We start from the raw sequence: 22,711 nt of genomic DNA on the forward strand, positions 1-22,711 counted from the left end.
ACCATGGGACAGTGGGTTAAGAATCTGACTGCAAAAAAAAAAAAAGAAGAATCTGACTGCAGTAGTTTGGCATCCGTCACCACAGAGGTCCAGGTGTGATCCATTTGGGGTGCAGAGGTTAAATGATCTGGCATTGCTGCAGCTGTGGCGTAGGTTGCAGCTGTGACTCTGATACAGTCCCTGGCCTGGGAAATTCCATATGCTGGCCATACAATTGAAAAAATTTATCTCAGAATTCCCTGTGGCTTCTGTGTTAAGTATCCAATGCTGTTACTGCTGTGGCTTGGGTCACTGTTGTGGCTTGGATTTGATTCCCCCACGGGTGAACTTCCAAATGCCACCAGCATGGCCAAAAACAAATCTATATGAAATTTTTTTTTACATGAAAATTTTATTGCCCAAGACAATTAAGGGCAAATGATGTTTCAGAAGCTAAATCAAATAATAAAGCACCATGTTATATGTACCTTTTAATGTGAATGCCTATGCTTATCTTTGGTACATTTAATGAGCTGAAATTTTTTTTTCAAACCCTTATATGCATTTACTAAGTTCCTAGAATATCAGAATACTGACACGTGATGGTACTACTTCATATTTGTCGAAGATGATTTTGAATTTCGCTAAAAACCACAAAGGAAACCAACAGTCCCAACATTAATTGTTGTGATAACCCCACCAAAGAGGAAATACGAAGAGGAAGTTAATCTGAGTCTGAGAGGGCAGAAGTGATTTTAGCAGAAGATTCAGCCCTTTCAGACACTGACTGACCCTCACTTTTAATCTCAGCTTCTTCGGGACCCTCTCCTTTTCTTCTCCATCGGAGACTCACTACAAGGCCAGTAGGAAAAGGTGCTTGGATGCAGGTGAGCAGGATTACAGTTGGGGCTGCTCCGCGTTCGTCGGGGTGGCAGTCTCAGTTTCCACAACTGTCGAACAGGACAATACCTGTCCCGTTCCTTCGTTGGAATCTTGCCACGATCGCCTAAGAATACGGTCTCCTAAAACAAGCCAAAGCCACCATTACTGGGAGAGTCGCCAACAGAACTCGGCTTGGGTTCCCTCTCTCCGCAAGGCTGGTTCGACCAATAGTCAACAGGAAGCTCCTGGGGCTGGGACAGGATCCCTGGATCGGAAGGAGGCCAGACGCGAACGTTTTTTGGACGGCAGTCAGGACCGTGATGAGGGTGTTAGTAACGCCCCTCTGGCTCACGCGGCTGGCTGAGATTTTACTACCAACGACAAAGGGTGCGGAAGCATAGCGCTGAGGGGCAAGCACCCAACTCACCATTTCCCACCCCCTACCCCCGTGCCTACCCCGCAAAGACAAAGCCCCCGGCAACTATAGAGAGTCTGGCGAAGATAAGGGGAAACGACGACGGGGTGGAAGCGAACCCCCGCTCCATCTCCCGCCGCAGCCGAGCGGGCTGCCACAAGGTCCGCGGGTGGGGAGGGGGCGCTGTGGGACTGTGCTCCTCGTGGAGAAGCGCCTCCTCCTCACGCCCCCTTAGCCTGCGCCGCCTCGGGAATCCGCCCCGGACCCCGCCGCCATGTTGGGTCGGGAGAAGTAACTCGGACTCGCCGCTGACCCCGACCGCCGGAGGGCGGCCAACAGCCCAGGAGGGGCGCGTGCGGAGTCCGGAAGGCGGGGTCGCTGGAGCTCCGCGCCGCGCGAGTTCCGGTGACCCGTCGGCAGTGCAGGTAGCCCTCGCCCCCGCCCCCGCGCAGGGGGCGGAGCCTGGAGTGAGGGCGGGCCCCGCACGGGGAGGAGGCGGAGCGTGAGGCCGAGGGGTGGGAGAGCCCGGGAATTCCCTCCTCCTGAAGTAGCAAGTCCTCCGCTGGCTGTGCAGTCGTTCCTGCCGCCGGGCGCCTGGGACGAGGAGGTGGAGGAGGGAGAGGGCCCCGCGGGCCTCGCCTCCGCCCGCCGCCCCCTCCCCGCCAGCCCTCCACGCCGTCGCGGCGACTCATGCGAGCGCAGCTGGAGGGCAGGTAAGGACCTTTCGGGGCCCCGCAGGGGGAGGTGGCCGACCCCGGCCCACAGCACTAGGCCCCGGCGCCCGGAGGCGCCGCCGCTCCCCGCCCCCGCCCGCTCCGAGTCGGGAAGTTGGGGAGAAACTTCTCCCCTCCCCCGGCCCCGCTAGCCCGGCGGGTGTGTCTACTTCCCGGCGCTACCTGCTTGCCCCCTGCCTGGGTCTCCGCCCCGTCCAGCCCTTCTCCATCCCGCCCTAGTCCGCCCTAAGGTCCTCGCTGCGCTGGGAGACCCGCACCCGCGTCTATAAGGTCGTGCGGGCCGTCCGCCAAGGGGGCAGCGAGGTTTATTTTGGCCGAAGTTAGGGGTGAGGGCTATGGCCTCTTTCCGACCCAGGGGTCGGGGGTCTGCGCGTTGGCGGACGCCGGGTGGCAACTATGCCGGGAGAGCGGGCGTGGTTGGGGGGAGCGAGTGGGTGAGCCTCTCGCTGCACTTGGTTTGATTGAAAACCGCAACATGTTAAAGTTTTCCTTTGTTTTGGGTTGGGGGTTGGGAAATATGCCGTTCTGCGGGCACTTTTACATTGTTTTGCAGTTCTGCTTCCCATTTGGTTCGGTTCTCTGTCCGCATGTGTTAAAGAAAATTTTGTTTTTAATATGTTTTTCTTTTTGGTGATTGCTTTCCGCTTTTGCTTCATTGGACATGGGGCAGCGTTGTTTTAAGAAGCTCTTCGAAAATCAAGTCCGATGTAGAGACTGCTTTAATTTTTGCTGTGTGGTGGGTGGGAGCCAACATAGTTTGGATGTGGTTGAATTATTTTCTGCTTAATTAAAACAGGCATGGAATGACAATTCATAAATTATTAAAGAAATGAAAAGTTGAGTCTCCATTCGAATAAAACTTTATGTTCATGCCATTATTATGGGAACATACATAGTTTCCACTGGTATGTGTGTTCACATAGATGATTTCACATATACCTATATGTGATTGTAGTATATTCCTGTATTGCAGCTGCAGGATTGCAGTACCAAAGTTATCTTGATAATTCTAGTGTGTTTAAACCATCCTGTTAAATGTTTATAGTTAAATTACATGATGAGGAAAATATTACTATATATGTACATGTGACTGCATTTAAAGCAAAGAAAGTATGTGGCAAATCTAATATCTTAGCTAGCACAATGGTTGGCACACAGTGGACAGGAAACAACATTTTGAATGGACAGGTAATGGAGTGTCTTGTATTAGAAGCCAAGGATCTTGTATGTGTCACACATGATTTTCATATATTGGTCTAATATTGTATGTCAGCCATATTTCTGTTTTGTTAATACTCTAGACTTCTGCCATAGCTGACCCTTTAATAAAAGAAAATTTAATTGTACTTTAATTTTTGGACATTAGCTAAACCTCAGTGGAGATTTTGAATGCTGGTTGAAAATTCATTGGTTCCTAAACTTGGGGAGAAAAAAAAAGACTGCGATCTGATTCCAAGTACAAGACAGTACAGTTCATATCTATGTTTCCAGGATAAAATATGAAAGCGCTCTTAAAATATGTATTCTGCTGTAACCACCATAATGTTATAATAGCTTTAATTTTGCAGTATGCTTTTGCTGACTTCATAAACCACAAAATTGACTCCTTTCTGTTCAACCAAAAGTGAAATTACAGCTTTGACCTATCTTCTGGGATAGGTGGAATTTGTCTTACAGCTGATGTATAATATTAATGTATGGTTCAAGTTTTTTTTTTTAAATCAGTAAATCCTCAAATTGAAAAATAATCGTCTATACAAATCAGTCTCCTTCATGTTATGTAACGTTAAAAGAATAAATATCCTAAAGGAATAGTAATGACCCATTGTAATGAAATATTACCAACACATGGTGTAAGACTTGTTTATATAGAGTTGAAATTTGCATCTTTTTAGGCAGTAAATAATTTATTAATGTGAGTAATTTTTCTTAATATATTTAGCTCTTAACCTAGTGATTCTGTTTAGCATAGATATCATTAGTTCCTATTAGCATTATATTTAAAAAAAGCCTAATATAAAAAAGTTTTGGTACTATTTCTTTTTATAAAAAACTTTTAAAGAGAGCGGTATTAAGGTTTGAGGTCTAGGAATGCAAACTTGGGTGATAAAGCTATGTATTTTTTAAGAATCTGCAAAGAAGTGATTTCTGTAAAAAGTACTGATAAGAGAGGAAGGAGGAAGTTGTGATTGGGACCTGGCTCCTGAAGTGGTGGCAAAGTTCTACCTGATGGTGGTTGCAAGGGTGTTGGCTTTCGTGTGTAATTCATTAAGCCGTATGTTTATTCTGAGTGCCTTTCTGTGTCTGTGGTTTAGTTTATATAAAACTGCCCCCCCCCCTTTCAAGACGCCTATGTATAATGTACTTTGTAAGGTTCTTCCACTAAAGGACTTAATATTTGGTGACCGACTTAAGAACACTGCCTGGGCTGCCCTTTGCCAACAGGATTAGACCTGTTAAATCACAACTAGCATATGCCAGTAGTTAGTGTATGTAACTACTTTCACATGTGAATAGCGTGTTAATTATGTTAATATTTTGAGGGAAGACTCCAGGTTTTACTAACTTTAATTTCAATTTTTGTATGTTGTGACAAATGGTAATCAAAAAATGTTTATTAAACTAGTGGACACTGTTCTGTCATCAAGTATAAAATATCCCCTATTTTTCTGAGGATTGTGTATGGTAACATGACAGTTAAAACCTACAACTTAACTGTGGCATCAGAGTAGTAATTCTTTCATTTGTTTTCAGTTTCCTGACACAGTAATTGTTCAGGTCAATAATTGCAGCCTGTGTTTTGATATTCTTAAGGGTGTCTTAAAGTTCTCAGCATAAAATAAGTTTTCGTGTACCTAAAGGAATAGTATGTTTTGTTTCAAGTGACAAAAATGCTGTGAATCATTGCCTTATGCTACTTTACTTGCTTTATGTAATGGCTTGCTGTTTTAGTTGTTGATGTTGCTTTGCATTGTTGTAGAGTTGAAGAAGAAATCGTTTTGTGCCAAATTCTTACACTGCAGGAACTTTCAGTCATGTTATAAAGGTGATGTTTGTGGCCCTGGCTTTGTTGTGTGAATATTTACAGGAAGTTTTAGTTAAGATCTTCCATTGTTCAGAAACTTACATGGCTTAGGTCACCTTCAGTTCACATTTAAACAGGTCTGTAATACAAATGCAAGTTCTTCCAGCGAGGTGAAACTGCTTTTTAAAGGAAATCATCTGTTCCTGTTAAAGTATCTTGGTATCTCATTGGTAGTGTGTGTGGCAGTTTGTGTGGCCGTGGCGGGGTACGTATTAGCTCTTTTCTTCCTCTCAGCTGCTCCAGCGCCACAATTAGGCTGCCTATTGCTCAGCTGCAGCTGCTGGGTGATTATGATCCATCCAGCTCCTGTCTAAACTCAGAGGCAGATTTAGCAAAAGGAGCTATAGTAACAGCAGAGGGTGAAAGAGAAGAGCCGGTGCCTCTGCCAGTATCATTTTAACAAGTCTGTGTGCCAAGGAATCGTTGGCTGCAGCAGCACTACTGTTGTCTTGGAACTGGCAGACTTGATAGCAACACATCCTGGTCTGGGTTGGGTTTACCTGGTGTTGTTCTTTAAGATCTTAATGCTCATTCTGGGAAAGAGAGGGAATCTTGTAATTTCAGAGTACAGGATAATGTACCTGAGATTACTGATGAGCCAGGCTATGCCTCTGCTCCCCCTTTCCCCCATCAGTGCCCTTCACTTTTCCTTGTTTGAGTATATATGTGATTTCAGGTTCTCTGAACCATATATATTCTGCGATGCTTTAAGCTGTGTCTCCTAGAAGTGCTGCTCTGTTACTGTTATCTGGTGGGTGACAGAGCTGATGTACAGATTCTTTGGACTCCCTACTTTTCTTCCAGGAAGTGGAAGACCTTTAGGAGGGAGTATTCTAGAACTAGCTGCACATGACATAGCCCGTGGCTGCTTGAGTTTTGTAAGTAGGAACTCTAGATTACTTTTCCTATTGTTCTTTCTTCATTCCTGGGGTATGAGAAGATGGATATCAACGAACACAGATACAGCATCAGCAGCAAGCCCCAGACTGGAAGGTGCTATAGGCAAATTTTGTTTCTTCTGAAATGTTGTTCAGTTTATAGTCATGGCAAGTGAAGAGCAGCAGCATCTCGTTGTCTTTTTACCACTAGAAAATCTGGACAGTTCTCCTGCTAATTCTGGCTTTGGAATTTAGTGGTTCAGGATTTAGTTAATTTGGGAATAAGAGAGTATTGGGAGAAGTAGCTCTCAGACTTGTGTAACCGGAAGGAAGAAAGAAGCCCAGAAGACTACACTTAAACATTGCAAGTACACAGTCATCGCGGCACATACCTAACAAGACAGTGGTGTATTGACCCCCTTCCTTTTTTTTTTTTTTTTTTTGCTTTTTAGGGCTGCACCCATGGCGTATGGAAATTCCCAGGCTAGGGGTTGAATCAGAGCTGTAGCTGCCAGCCTGCGCCACAGCCACTGAAACATGGGATCCGAGCCTCGTCTGTGACCTACATCATAGTTCTTGGCAATGCCAGATCCTTAACCCACCAAGCGAGGTGGCTGGGGATCCAACCTGCATTCTCAAGAATGCTAGTCAGATGCATTTCCCCTGTGCCACAGCAAGAACTCCTGATCCCTTTCTTTGTGATCCCACAAAACCCTGGTATCTAAGCACATTTCTCTCTCTCTGTATTCCAATTATTTCTTCCTGTGACTGTGATATATTTGACACTGTGTCAAGGAAATGTTTTATATGAATTTTTGAGAACAGTTCCTAGTATAATAAACCCTTAATAAAATTTGAATTATATACAGAGATGTGGTTCTGTATATATTTATGAGTTTATATATATAGACTTTCTCCACACACAACATGTTTTTAAGGAATACCTGTACTAAAATTTGACAAAAGTAGCTAAATGCTACTTTAAATGTGAACTTAAAAGTCATTTTGATACTTCTGACACAAACCGGAAACTCTTTGTAGTCGAAATGAAGCTAGTCTCTAGTAAAAATTTATTTTCAATAAATGTTTTTTAAAATTAGTGCATATAGAAAGCCCAAGAGCCTAGATTTTAAAAAATACATTTAGTATCCTGTCATGTTATTAGTGACAGTCATTATCATAATTATGACATAATTTTCACATATTCCAAAGACAGAAAGTAGTCTTGATTTTCTTGATACAACGTGTGAAAAAAAATGCATAGTTCACAGGGTATATCTGCCGAATTGTTGGGGGTGGAGACAAAGTACTGGGAGGAAAGACTGACCACTGAAACTTAAAGATTGGTTTCAGCCTCTGTTTCTAGCAGTGTGTAGACCTCAGGTTTGTTTTCTTTCTTTCTTCCTTTCTTCCTTACCACACCATGGTAGTGACACGAGCCACTGCAGTGACAGTGATCCTTAACCTGCTGAGCCACACGGGAACTCCAGGTTTTCTTAAACTGATTACAGAGGCTAGTCACTTCTCTAATTTTTTTAATAGACCTTTTAGTTTCTTAGCATTAAGTAGAAATTGGGGTGGAGTGGAGAAAATTGGTGGCTTTTGCTGCATAAGTTAATATAACTCTTCCATGGCAAGTTTATTGATTTCTTGATTCTAATGCAATTAATATTTTCCACATTAAGGATACTGTTAAAATAGTGGGAAGTTCCTGTGATGGTGCAGCAGAAATGAGTCCGAATAATATCCATGAGGATGTGGGTTGGATCCCTGGCCTCGCTGAGTTGGTTAATGATCTGGCATTGCTGTGAGCTGTGGTATAGAATGCAGACGTGGCTCGGATCCCACGTTGCTGTGGTTGTGATATAGGCCAGCAGCTACAGCTCCGATGGTAGACCCCTAGCCTGGGAACTTCCATATATCGCCGATGTGGCTCTAAAAAAAGAAAAAAGAAAAGGCAGTCAGGCATTTGAAAAGCAACAAAGAGGGTAACATGGAGCAGTAAAGACAGGACTAAAAGGTAGAAGAAAACCATCTGGATTTTAATTCCACTTCTGACAGTGAAGAGCTATGTAGCCTTGGTCAATTCATTGAACTCCTTAGGCCTCCGTCTCACCATTTAAGACAGGAGGTTGGGCCAGATGTTTTTTTAATATCCTTTCATAAATGTGTGAATTTTATATAAATGTGTGTTTTTACTACAGCTGAAGTCTTTATATTGATAAAATTTTAAGGAAATGTTTTAGAGTCTAGAATTTGAAATAGAATTAGATATCAATAGGAGTTCCTGTCATGACTCAGTGGTTAACGAATCTGACTAGGAACTATGAGGTTGCGGTTCGGTCCCTGGCCTTGCTCAGTCGATTGAGATTGCTGTGAGCTGTGGTGTAGGTCACAGATGTGGCTAGGATCCTGCGCTGTTGTGGCTGCGATTAGACCCCAGCCTGGGAATCTCCATATGCTGTGGGTGCGGCCCTAGAAAAGACCAATACATAAATAAATAAATAAAGACATAGAACTAGATATCAATAAGTAAAAGAGTAAAAAACTGACTGCATAGACTTGACACTGGACTTTTAGTGTTATTCCATTCGTTAAGTGGACATTTTTTTTCTTTTTTTTTAGGGCTATACCTGCGGCATATGGAAGTTCCCAGGCTAGGGGTCTAATCGGAGCTATAGCTGCTGGCCTACACCATAGCTCATGGCAATGCTGGATCCTTAACCCACTGAGTGAGGCCAGGGATCGAACCTGCAACCTCATGGTTCCTAGTCGGATTTGTTTCTGCTGCGCCATGATGGGAACTCCCTAAGTGGACATTTTTTTAATTCTAAATTTTATTGTATTTATAGTTGTACAGTGATCAAGTGAACTTTTTAAAATTTTTTATAATTTTTATTTTTTCCATTATGGTTTATAGTGTTCTGTCAATTTCTACTGTACAGCAAAGTGACCCAGTCACACACATACATTCTTTTTCTCACATTATTCTCCTTCATGTTCCATCTTAAGTGACTAAATGTAGTTCTCTGTGTTATGCAGCAGGATCTCACTGCTTATGCACTCCAAATGCAATAGTTTGCATCCATTAACCCCAGATTCCCAGTCCATTCCCCCCTCCACTTGGCAACCATAGGTCTATTCTCCAAGTCCATGAGTTTCTTTTCTCTGGAAAGGTTCATTTGTTATATATATTAGATTCTAGATATAAGTGATATCAGATGGTATTTTTGTTTCTCTTTCTGACTGACTTCACTTAGTATGAGAAATCTCTAGTTCCATCATGTTGCTACAAATGGCATTATTTTGTTCTTGTTTATGGCTGAGTAGTATTCCATTGTGTATATATACCACATCTTCTTAATCCGTTCATCTGTTGATGGACATTTAGGTTATTTCTATGTCTTGGCTATTGTGAATAGTGCTACAGTGAACATATGGGTGCATGTGGCTTTTTCAAGGAAAGTTTTGTCCAGATATATGCCCAAGAGTGGGATTGCTGGGTCATATGATAGTTCTATATTTAGTTTTCTGAGGTACCTCCATACTGATTTCCATAGTGGTTGTACCAGTTTAAATTCCCATCGACAGTGTAGGAGGGTACCCTTTTCTTCAAGTGGACATTTATTAAACTGGTGGCCAAGTACTATGGCAGTTTTTGATATTATAAAAATGATTGTAGCATGACTGCTGCCTTCTAGGAATCCACTGTTGGGTGGAACTGTCTATAATTAGGAGTCTGTTGTAAATTTTTAGATTGATCTTTTCAGTGTGATAATCCATTAGAATACTTCCCTGGTTTTTGGTAATATTAGTGTGCAGTACATCCAAAACTTTAATAAACCTCTTTGCACTGGATGGATTTAGCTTCAAGTAAACCAATTCAGTTCTCCAGGCAGGAAGACTTAATTTGGTGTTTTTTCAGATACTCATTTCAGATATTTGTGATTCACAAACACAGGCTCCACACATCTGTATAGAAGTTTTACCATAAGAAGACACGTTTGAAAGCAAGGGATTAAGTTTTTTTTTTTTTTTCAGATTTATTTTGCAATAAAATTAGAAAAGTAAGGAGGTAATTATTCATTAAAGCACATGACTGTGATGTCACTTAAAAAGTAATCATGCCTGGATGACAGCTTTGCCACATTGTATCAAGAAAATAGCCATTAACATTAAATAAAACAGGAGTTTCTTCCCTGGCCCAATGGGGCTGGGAACTGTGAGGTTGCAGGTTCGATCCCTGGCTTCCCTAAGTGGATTAAGGATCTGGCGTTGCTGTGAGCTGTGGTGTAGATTGCAGATGCAGCTCGGATCTGGCGTTGCTGTGGCTGTGGTGTGGGCCAGCGGCTACAGCTCCGATTAGACTCCAAACCTGGGAACCTCCATATACTGTGGGTGCGGCCCTAAAAAGTAAAAAAAAAAAAAAAAAAAAGTAAGTAAAACATGTACTTTTTAAATTGACAAAAACTCAGACTAATTGTTTTGGCATTAAAAAATGGTTAGCTTTTTAAGGTTTGAAAACTAGATTTTGTGGAAGGAAGAAAAAGAAATTAAAATTATAAGGTTGAAAATAAAAATCTTTTTCCCTTGGAGTTCCCGTCGTGGCACAGTGGTTAACAAATCCAACTAGGAACCATGAGGTTGCGTGTTTGATCCCTGCCCTTGCTCAGTGGTTTAATGATCCAGCGTTGCCGAGAGCTGTGGTGTAGGTTGCAGACGCAGCTTGGATCCAGCGTTGCTGTGGCTCTGGTGTAAACTGGTGGCTGCAGCTCCGATTCCACCCCTGGCCTGGGAACCTCCATATGCCGCAGGAGCGGCCCAAGAAATAGCAAAAAGACAAAAAAAAAATCTTTTTGGGAAAAAGATTTTTTTTTTTTTTGCTTTTTAGCATATGGAAATTCTCAGGCTAGGGGTTGAATCAGAGCTTCAGCTGCCAGCTTACATCACAGCAACATTGGATCTGAGCTGCATCTGTGACCTACACCACAGCTCACGGCAATGCCAGATCTTTAATCCACTAAGCGAGGCTGGGGATCAAACCTGTATCCCCATGGATACTGGTCAGATTTGTTGCTGCTGAGCCACATCGGACCTCCATGATTAACCTTTTTTGGTTAGATTTCTAGACAGCCATTGAAGTTTACCTGTAAAAACCCAACATACAGATATTACAGTGTTTCAGTGGTAAATATCTTCTGATTATTTCAGGTTTGGGAGTTTGTTTTTTTAACTCTTCTGAGTTCTTTGAACAAATGAAATACTTGGCCTACTAAATGCTGTGATTATTCAGTGGATGATCCTGTAACCTTGTCAGTTACCATCCCTCCCCACCTTCCCAGCTCCTCCTTAGTTAAAAATCACTGTTGTAATTAGAATGCTAGGACTCTCTCTTGCTGTTAAGCTTAATTTAAGGACAGAAGCTTCCCACCTGCTTGCTCGGCACTGTGAAACTTGCCTCCTACTCTGACCCTGTAGGACACTGTGAGGAATAGAAGCATTTCAAAAGATGGAGATTGAGAAACCAAAAAAAAAAAAAAGTAAAGTAGAGAGGGAAAATGAGGAGTGGATGTAATATGGAATTTATGGTTTTCTTTTTTTGCAACTTTTTTTCCTATTTCCCACTCGTTCAATTCCTTCTCTTAGGCATTGGGTAAGGAAAGTTTATGACAGATGCTTTGCTGTATGTATATATGCATCATCACATTTAGTTTAAATCTTTGAACTGTCTTTCTAAAATACACAGAAAAATCATGTGTAAGATAGGTTTTTTGTTTTACACACAAAATGAGGATCAGGGAGTATATGTAATTAGCTAAGGTCACATGACTGGTTGATATGGTAGAACTGATTGACAGCAAGACTGTTCTCTAAGACGGCTTCCTTAGGGATGGCGGCAGTGATGGAAAGGGGGATTTCTTTAAACTACATTTGCGTTGGGGCTGAGAATTTTCAACCCTTAATACTTTTCCTTTTAATGGAAGTAACTATGTGGTGCCTATTTCAAAATAGGTGTCAGGGTCAGATATGGTATGATGGATTATTACAGTAACTAAATGTAGCAAATGCTTTCCTTTTGTTAGTTTGGCTTTGTAATAGAAAATTAATACACAATTTTCAAAGCATTCTTTATCTTTTTGTAAAATGAGATGTATGGCCCAGATTAACAAGGAGGCAGTGTTCACATGTTTTTCCAATCAAGTTTTTTTCTATCTAAATTTATCAGAAGAACAAAGAAGCATGGAAACATACTAACTAAACTGTAGTAATGCTATTCTGAGTTTGGGTTTGTGAAGTGTATATATAATCTCTGTATGTAGTCAACCTCTCCCTCTCTCTCTTTCCCCCCTTCCTCTCCCTCTCTCGCAGTCTATTTATCTGTCTGTCTGCAGTTTGTGCTCAAATCAAAAGCTGGGTCAAACTGTACAATATTGTCTTCTAATGTGTATATAATTTATTCCTAGGTGAGTCAGTAGAAATAGCTGGAAGGTTTACATTGTGTAAATTGTCCTCCATCACATTTCAGGCACATGGTGCAGAATGAGAGCATACTTTCCAGTTTGCCCCGTCAGTAGGATGGTGGTTTCCTGCACCTTGGTACAGACTTACCAACAGTCAGAGCTGCACTTCCTTCTAGAGGAAATCCAGTAGGATTCTTCCATACTGACTTGTTCCTTTAAATCTTACTGTTCCATGAATTCCTCACTCTGGATGGAGAGTCTCATCTAAAGCTCCAAATGGAAACTTTGCTCCTCTTTTGCCACTATGTTGAGTTCCATTGACAATGATTTCCTTCACCACCTTAGAAGCCTTTTCTTTTTTAGCTGCCTTTTATTTCTTCCATTGTGTCTAAGAATGTATTCTTTGTCCTCTCTAATAAGCTGGAGCATTGTTTTCTGGTGGGAATACAGCTTGATTTTGTAGTATTATTATCCCACATAGAACATTTACAGTACAACTCCATCACGTATCACTCCCAACAGTTCCGTCACTGCTTGTGTTTATTGAGTCTACATAATGGTTGGCAGATAGGTTTTAAACTATAGCGCCACCTCTAAATGGTTGGAATGACTGCCACTATAATGTAAGTTCTGTGAGGGTAGACATCTTTATTTACTGAAGTTATCCCAAGCATCTAGAATAATAACACATAGTAGGCACATATTATGTTTTTTAATTAAATTTCTTAAATTTAATTAAAAAAATTTTAAACGTGGGAAAGTACAGCAGTCCACTGGCAGTTTTGCGTACCGTGGCTATGGGAGGAAGAAATGTCAACAACTAGTGAGCTCCTCACTGAAAACTCATGCAGTAATCACTGATGTTTTTCATTGAGGTGCTAAACTATGGCATTAGTGCTCAGGATGGAGCAAATAAACATTCTTTACTAGAATCTAATGAAGAAACTGAGGTTTGATTTAGCAGTGACTTTGTTTTTTTAATTTTTTAATTTATTTTGCTTTTTAGGGCCATACCCATGGCATATGGAAGGTCTCAAGCTAGTGGTCTAATTGGAGCTGCAGCTGCCAGCCTACACCACAGCCACAGCAACTCAGGATCTGCCTGCATCCTCATGGATACTCATTTTCACTGAGCCACAATAGGAACTTCTATTTTTTATTTTTTTAAATTAAAGTGTAGTTGACTTACAGTGTTTCTTCAGTTTCTGTTGTATAGCAAAGTGACCAAGTCACACACAGTTCCCTATGCTATACAGTAGGGCCCCATTGCTCATCCATTCCAAATGTAATAGTTTGCATCCAAAAACCCCAAACTGCCTTTCCATCCCACTCCCTCCGCCCCCTACCCCAACCACAAGTCTGCTCTCCTTGGCGGTGATGTATTTCTGTTTTGAATTTAGGATCATCTGTTGATTTAGTGGTGACTTTAATTGTTAAAGAGAAGTAAGAAAAGTTCTTTTAGTAAGTAGATTTCTTTATATCTTAACTCTAAATAGATCTCTAACAACCATGCTTCTTAAAAACTCTGACACATATCAGTTCCCCCTTACACTGACTGAATCATATGCATGTATCTAATTGTAAATAGAGTTGGGAAGAATAGTCCTTGGTTGGCAGGGAAGCCTTGTTCCAGTGACAACTCCATATCATTGAAGGGGAAAATGAATTTTTGGTAGAGAAGTAGCTGTCTCTGCCGTGGAAAGGAATGGGAAATAACCTAGTAGCTGAATGGGTTAGACATATGGAGATAAAACACTATTTAGTTTATTAACGTGGTTAGAATATTCATTTGAAAGGTATCTTAGATAGTATCTGCTTAACTCAGGCAATAATATTAGTATAGAAGCGAAGTAATGATGATAGTTTTAAGATTCTGATGGGCAGTATACCACATAATGGAATGAAAAATCTAAAAATGCTCCAGACTTTTTGGTATGAAAAGTTTGGGAAGCAAACTGATAGGGTGCAGGGGTCAGAGCAGAATGGAGCTTTTATCTGCGTTTATGTAGCACTTTGAGTTAACTGAGAAAAGATAATAATTGGCCATGTCAAAGAATTTGGTGGATGTAGTGGCAGCTAGGAGATTATGTCCAAGCTATATCCTCCTTTCCTCAATCTCACCTTATACCTCCCCTTTTCCCTATCTCCTTAAGCCACTACTGCTGGGGCTTACTTTTGATTAATTTTTTTTTTAATGAAAAGAAGTTAGAAGGAAGACCTTGTAATAAAGGTCAAGTAGAAGAGAGGGTCAGGAACCCCTTAGGTTATTGTCAGAGGATGAATGGGATTTTTAGAGTGATTGAGGCTTAGCAGAAGGAAAAACTAATGACAGCAGAGATGATTCGTAGAGATAAATTCACACTAGAAATAAGAAAGAAGCCACAGATCCACAGCTTCAGAAATTTGAAATAATAACAAGGAACATCTAGCATGAATTCTTTTTAATCTCCTAACTTTATAACAAGAGGATGTTCTTTAATAGAAAAACTGCAAGAAAGAGTAAAATAGTAGGTAGAGGGCATCTAGCTTTAACTGATTCCAAGTTTCTAGGTCCAGAAAAATTCCATTTGAAGGTTCTGAAAGACATTTCTGATATTCCCAAAGGCCCACCAGCAATAGAAAGAAATCATGGAGACAGGTAGACCTTTCAAAAACAAAAAAACAAAAAAAAAAGAAAAGAAAAATGATTAAATGATTCCTTAAAAGGTGAATTTTAATAAATGCAGACACTGAAAGTTGCCTTTGAATCTAGACAAATTTCTGTATCAGTTTATTAAACATTTACCATTAAGAACAGTTGAAAAGTGCAGTGCTTTATTGAATTGTTGAATGACCTTTTTGGAGTTTGAGTAAAGGCTGGGTCTACATCATCTGTCAGCAGTACTTTCCTGTGTTGGTGAATGCTTGGACCTGATAAAGCCTACTTTCCTTAATAGTAAGGGTTAGTGATTCCGTTTCCACTTTTTTTTTAATCTCTTTTATTTTCCTCTTTCTGTAAATAAGTCTTCTAATGGCACTGTAGACACTTTGTTTCATCTATTTGATGATATTCAGTCAGGGATATTAACAGATTTAGAGCTCTTTTTATGTATTTCCAGATTTTTTTAAAAAAGGAAAATTAAACTGGAGTGTATAAGCATGTGTGCTTACCCCATATCTGTGAACGTTGTTTTTGTTATATATGTGAACAAAGTTACCCCAGAATTATCTTAATTTGCTTTTTCAGTTGAAGAATACTGTGCATTTTTCTTTGTGGTAAACTGCTTGCTCATCACTTTTGCCAATTTTGCTGTTGGGTTGTTGTCTTTTTCTTAATAGTTTTTTTTTTTTTTTGTCTTTTTGCCATTTCTTGGGCCGCTCCTGTGGCATATGGAGGTTCCCAGGCTAGGGGTTGAATCAGAGCTGTAGCTACTGGTCTACACTACAGCCATAGCCACACCAGATTCAAGCCACGTCTGTGACCTACACAACTCACAGCAACACCGGATCCTTAATGCACTGAGCGAGGCCAGGGATCGAACCTGCATCCTTGTGGATACTAGTTGGATTCGTTAACCACTGAGTCACAATGGGAACTCCAAACCATTTTGTTTAATGAAAGGATTTTCTTCCTTTTTTTTCTTCAGATGCTTCACAAGGTGCTGCCCGTGTGTGCTGCTAAAGCAAGCAACTGAGTTAGTTATTCTCAATATCTTTATTTTTACAGATGAAGAAATAGGCTTTGAGAAGTTATAATTTGTTCAGGTTACAAGCTAGGCCTGTCATTAAATCTCTGACTCTAGAGCCTCTTAGCCCTGAGGTTGCGATTACTAGTGGGACAAATTTCCTCGTTTTTCTTTTTTTCAAAATTTCTCAGCTGTTCTTACTCATTTACTTTTCCGTATGAACATTGTGATTTTGATCTAGATAATGACTTACTCAGGTAAGAATGGACAGCTTTAAAATAATCTTACTATCTAAAAATAAGTGGTATTTTTCCATTTATTGAGATCCTTTATATCCCACAGTTTTATTTTAATATAGATTGAACATTTTTTGTTAAGCTTATTCATAGGTATTATTTCATGTGTGGTTTTAGAAAAACTTGTTATTTGAAAATAATTGCGGTTACAAGATCTGCTAAAATAGCACAAAGAATTCCTAGAGCTTCCTTACCCAGATTTACCAGTTGCTAACATTTTGCCACATTTGCTTTTGTCATTCCCTCCTTATATCCCTTTTTTTTTTTTTTTTTTAATGGCCATACCCATGGCAGATGGAAGTTCCTGGACCATGGATTGACTCCAAGCCCCAGCTGCAACCTGTGCCTCAACTGTAGCAATGCTAGGTTCTTACTCTACTGCACTACTGCGGAAACTCCCATTGACCGCTTATATCTATGTGTGTGTGTGTACATCCCCCCACCTTGAAAGTCAGTTGCAAACATTAGTCTCATCACCATTAAATACTTTTGGTGTATATTTCCTAAAAACAGGGAAATATACAGGCAAACATTAGTCTCATCACCATTAAATGCTTTTGGTGTATATTTCCTCTCAGTACAATCAGTTGAATTCAAGAAATTTAACATTATAATATAGTTGCTGTGGCTGTGACATAGGCCGGCAGCTGCAGCTTCGATTCAGTCCCTAGCCTGGCAACCTCCATATGCAGCACATGCAGCTTTAAAAGGCAAAAAAAAAAAAAAGTGTTATTTCAAATAGAGGAAAATAAATTATTAACAAAGAGTAGCCCTAGGAAACTAATGCAGCAGTCTATAATGAAAATTTTTCTCCTTTCCTTCCTTCCTTCCTTCCTTCCTTCCTTTCATCTTTTTAGAGCCGCACCCACGGCATATGAAGGTTCCCAGGCCTAGGGGTCACATCTGAGCTATGGCTGCCAGCCTACACCACAGCAATGCCAGATCTGACCTGCGACTTACACCAAAACTTACTGAAACACCAGATCCTTAATCCACTGAGGGAGGCCAGGGATCAAACCTGCATCCCAAACCTGCATCCTCATGGATGCTAGTCAGTTTCGTTTCTGCTGAGCCATGATGGGAACTTCTCAAAATTTTTCTAGTTGTCCCCACAATGTCCTCTATTAGGAGAATCCAGAATCCAACCCATTGCATTTAGTTATGTCTCTTTAATCTCCTTTAATCTAAATAGTTTTTCAGCCTTTATCTTTCATAATGTTGATATTTTTGAAAAGTCAGAGTATTTGTTTTGTATAGTGTACCTCATTGAGGATTTGTCTGTGCTTTCCTTGTGATTGGTTTAGATTCAGATTTGAATTAGGGCAGGAATACTCTGTGAGGTATTGTGTCCTTCCTAGTACAGCCCATCAGGAGGCACACTTTGTCCATCTTTCTCGTTATTGGCACTATTAACTCTGCTTAGGTAAGGATATCTGTCAGGTTTCTCCACTGTAAAGTCAGCATTTTTCTCTTTTTCATTAATAAGTGATATACTGAAAGTAGTTTTAGACTCTGTGAACGAGTCTTGCCTGAATTGATTATTAAAGTGATAATCGCAAAATAGTACTTCTCTAACTCTGTACTTCCTTCAACACTTATATTAGTTGAGATTCTGTAGGAAAGTCTTCCTTCCTCCCTCATTTAATCAGAGTGATTTTTGGATTTTCTTTTCAGTCAACAGATTATAATCTTTTAGTGTCAGTCTTCATTTTGATGCTCAAATTCATCCTATATTTGGCCAGCAAAAGCATCTTCAAGATGGTTCCTGTATACTTTTGGTATATCTGCATCTGCATCATTTTTTGAATACTACTTACTTTTTTTGGTGTAAGATGTCCCAGACTCTGAAACGAGCAGAGGGCTCATGTGCCTGCAGTGCAAAAAGCCGAACTCTGATGGCAAGAGTTTACTGCAGAGTAAGGATTTGTTGCAGGGCACCAAGCAAGGGAGTGGAAGACAGGTCTCAAATCTGCTCCAACTTGGTCTTTGAGTTTGGGGTAGTTTTAAAGGGGGAGAACAAAGAGGCTAGAATTAATCATGGTCTTATGACATTTCTTAATCATAGTTTTGGGAGTCAGGATGTTTCTGGTTTATGATTCTCTGGCCAGGTGGTCCATGGCTCTGGGATCTGTTAGCTTATCTTGCCCTGGAGAAACAACCTGAGTTTGTATGTTACTGGTGATATCTACAACAGAAATTTAAGGTATCTGACTCTGGGTGATTAGTGTTCAGTTAGCACAGGATCGAGGTCAGAGGGGACAAGAAGGGGAATAAAGTTTTGGATAGAAAGAGATTAATCAAACTTGGTAGAATTCCCTGGTGGCCTAGCAAGGATTCATCCGTGTTGTCACTGCACTGTCTTGGGTTCAGTCCTTGGCCTGGGAATTTCTGTCTTCTGCCTGCCCTAGGAGCAGCCAAAACAAACAGACCATCATAAACTTAGTAATAGAACTTGGTTTTTAGGGGGACTTGGCTTCATTTCCTACTCCTGTTTTAACTTTGCTCAAATCTTTGAGGGAATGGCGAAACAGCTTCTCTGGCTACTTCCTGCTGAAACAGGGTGGAGTTCTGCCTCAGCTTGGGGAATAGAGATATTGTATATCAGGTTTCAAAACACTTGGTCAAATAGGATTATAGGTCACTGTGAAACAATACTATTCACTTAAGCAAAGTCACAGTAAACGATTTCAAATGCAAATGCAGAAAATAAAAGGTAAAGAAACTTAGCAGTTTAATATCCCCCCCCCCAGAAAAAACCCCGTTTGTTCTCTTAACAAAGAAAACAAATCCAGGTTTTGCATTACCTTTAATATTAAAATTCATTGACTCAGTCAAATTCATTGTAATCTTACTCTTGACCACACAAAGAATTCCTTTCTAAAGATTCTTTATTGGAGTTCCCGTCGTGGTGCAGTGGTTAATGAATCCGACTAGGAACCATGAGGTTGTGGGTTCGATCCCTGGCCTTGCTCAGTGAGTTAAGGATCCGGTGTTGCAGTGAGCTGTGGTGTAGGTTGCAGACACGGCTTGGATCCCGTGTTGCTGTGGAGTAGGCCAGTGGCTATGGCTCTGATTTGACCCCTAGCCTGAGAACCTCCATATGCCACAGGAGCGGCCCAAGAAAGGCAAAAAGACAAAAAAAAAAAGATTCTTCATTTTCTTTTAAAAATTTTCTATATCTATATTGTCTCCTGTTTTCTTTCCCATTTAGAAATAACCAGCTTCAGGAGTTCCCGTCGTGGTGCAGTGGTTAGCGAATCCGACTAGGAACCATGAGGTTGCAGGGTCGGTCCCTGCCCTTGCTCAGTGGGTTAACGATCCGGCGTTGCTGTGAGCTGTGGTGTAGGTTGCAGACGCGGCTCGGATCCCGCGTTGCTGTGGCTCTGGTGTAGGCTGGTGGCTATGGGCTCTGATTAGACCTCTAGCCTGGGAATCTCCATATGCCGTGGGAGTGGCCCTAAAGAAAGGCAAAAAGACAAAAAAAATTGATCTTTTATTGTAGTTGATTTCTTTTTTCCTTTTTTTAGGGCCACAGGTGTGGCATATGGAAGTTCCCCCGCTAGGGATCAAATCAGAGCTGTAGCTGCTGGCCTACACCACAGCCACAGCAATGTGGGATCCGAGACTCATCTGTTACCTACATCACAACTCAGGGCAATGCCAGAACCTTTAACACACTGAAGGAGCCCAGGGATCAAACCCACATCCTCATGGATACTAGTTGGGTTCATTACTGCTGAGCCATGATGGGAACTCCATTTTTTTGCCTTTTTTAATGTGGTTACTAGAAAATTTAAAGTTCTGTATGTGACTCCTTTTATATTTTTATTGGATAGTACTGCTCTAGAGTCAAGCTGTCTTGGAGTTATCTGTGATTTTCGGCAAATTACATAATCTCTATGCCTCAATTTTCTCATCTTTAAAGGCAGTGTAAAAGTAGCCTTTAACTTATAGAGAAGCGTGTGCAAGAGTACTTAGAACAGTGGGTGTTGTAACTATTCCCAGTAAGAGTGCTAACTGCTTCAGGGCTGGGACTTTGTTTACTGCTTTATCTCCACCTTTTAGGCTCTCAGTAAATATATTTTGAATGAATGAGTGAATGTGTAGAATTTTAGAGTAACCTAGGTAATGATTGGGAAGGAGGTCCCTTCATAACACAGAATGTCTGTTGAAAAATACACAGCCAACAGAATTGCATCCTTAAAAGATAGATGGCCTTAGAGTTCCCACCGTGGTACAGTGGATCATGAATCCGACTGCAGTGGCCCAGGTAGCTGTGGAAGTGCTGGTTTGATCCCTGGCCTGGGTTAAAGGATCTGGCCTTGCCATAGCTGAGGCTCAGGGTCATCCCTGGCCCAGAAACTTCTGTAAGCTGCGGGTGTGGCCATTAAAAAAATAAAAGAAGACAGTGGCCTGGACTTCTTTCTTAGGAAGAATCTCTGCATTAGAAGGTTAGAAAAAAGAAATCAGATGTTTTGATATTAAAAAGAAAATATGCATTATTATTTGCACTACATTTTCAGAACTGGCCTAGACGCAATAAAAGTTCTCTAAATCTGCCAAAAAAAAAAAAAACTCAAAAAATCCTGAAACAAACACCCTCCCCCCAACGGTACTGTAGTCAGTGATCACGCATCTTGCAGTGGGTGAGGACAGAATACTGCTGCTGGTCCTTGGTGGCTGTGGTAAATTAAGGGCTTTTCAGCACAGTTATTTCCCCAGAAAAACCTCTAATTTGCTAAAGCTGATGTTCACTAGCGTCCAAGAGAGGTTGAGTGTGGGAAGGTTTATCTGACTCAGACCTCTTCACTAGATCTTTCCTATTTCACCAGCTTCTTGACTCCATGGAGACCCCAAACCAACTCTCTCAGGATTTGGCTGTTAGCAAAAAATATCTGAATGCCTTGGAAAAGGTTAAAGTGTATAGAACTAATTCATTCATTTTTTTTTTTTTTTGGTCTTTTTGCCATTTCTTGGGCCACTCCCTCGGCATATGGAGGTTCCCAGGCTAGGGGTCGAATCGGAGCCGTAGCCACCAGTCTACGCCAGAGCCACAGCAACGCAGGATCCGAGCCGCGTCTGCAACCTACACCACAGCTCACGGCAACGCCAGATCCCTAACCCACTGAGCAAGGGCAGGGATCGAACCCGCAACCTCATGGTTCCTAGTTGGATTTGTTAACCACTGCGCCACGACGGGAACTCCAGAGCTAATTTATTCTTGACAGGTGTCAGATAATTTACCCGTAAAACATTTAACACTTAAGCTTTTTTTTTTTTTTTTGATGAAATTTTTGACAGAGTTTAAACTCTTCATGTTTATTGACTTATTTAGGTCTCCCATCTTTTTACTGAGTCAATTTTATTAATTTCCATTTATCTAGATAGTCATCCTTTTCATCTGGGTGTTAAAACTTTGTTAGAAGAGGGAGTTCCCGTCCTGGCTCAATGCATCTGACAAGTATCCACGAGGTCGCAGGTTTGATCCTTGGCCTCCCCTCAGTGGGTTAAGGATCTGGCGTTGCCAAGACCTGTGGTGTAGGTTGCAGACACAGCTTGAATCTGGCATTACTGTGACTGTGGTTAGGCCGGCAGCTGCAGCTCCAATTCAACCCCTAGGCTGGGAACTTTCATATCCCCTGAGTTCGGCCCTAAAAAGACAAAAAAACAAAACAAAACGAAAAACCCCTTTATTAGAAGAGAGTTGTTCAGAGTTCATGTTTATAGTTTTTTCAAATTCTCTGTTGCTCCATCATTCTTCTCACACCGAATACTATGTGCTTTCCCATTTCATTTCTTTTTTTTTTGGCTGCACCTGTGGCATGTGTGAGTTCCCCGGCCAGCAGTCGAACCTGTGTCATGGCAGCAACGTGAGCTGCTGCAGTGACTACTCTGGATTTTTAACCCACTGCACCACAAGGGATCACCTCCCTTTTCATTTCTTAAGACTAAATCTAGTAATTTGTCTGTTTCATTGATTTTTATTTATAAATCATACTGAAAGTTTTTCAAGTATAATAAATGAAAATTTAAAAATTAGAAATAATAGGAAAATAAATCTCTGTATGATTTACAAATAAAATACTTCTTTGGGGGTTTATTTTTTTTTTCCCAAATTGTAAATACTTTGGTTGTTTTTTTGCTTAATAGGTGTGTAGGCTATGAATTTTGCTCTGAATACAGCCTTTACTGTAGCTCATTGATGTGGTAGAAAGTTATTTTTATTTTATAATTTCAGTTTGTATTTCTTCCTTGTTACAAGAGTATTGAGGATCATGAAAAACCTTATGTATTCATCTTATTAGGAAAACTTGAA

General features: G+C 40.9%; 1 protein-coding gene across 1 annotated transcript in view; it reads left to right on the forward strand.

The window, feature by feature from the left end:
• The first annotated feature begins 1,820 nt into the window (after nucleotides 1-1,820).
• YES1 (YES proto-oncogene 1, Src family tyrosine kinase) overlaps nucleotides 1,821-22,711 on the forward strand; it is a 92,386-nt gene continuing 71,495 nt past the window's right edge. Inside the window, exon 1 of the mRNA XM_047793846.1 lies at nucleotides 1,821-1,989. The gene's annotated coding sequence lies outside the window, so the exon portion shown is untranslated. The remainder of the gene's footprint in view (nucleotides 1,990-22,711) is intronic.

This window comes from Phacochoerus africanus, chromosome 8 (assembly GCF_016906955.1).
Source record: "Phacochoerus africanus isolate WHEZ1 chromosome 8, ROS_Pafr_v1, whole genome shotgun sequence".
In the NCBI taxonomy this organism is placed as follows: domain Eukaryota; kingdom Metazoa; phylum Chordata; class Mammalia; order Artiodactyla; family Suidae; genus Phacochoerus; species Phacochoerus africanus.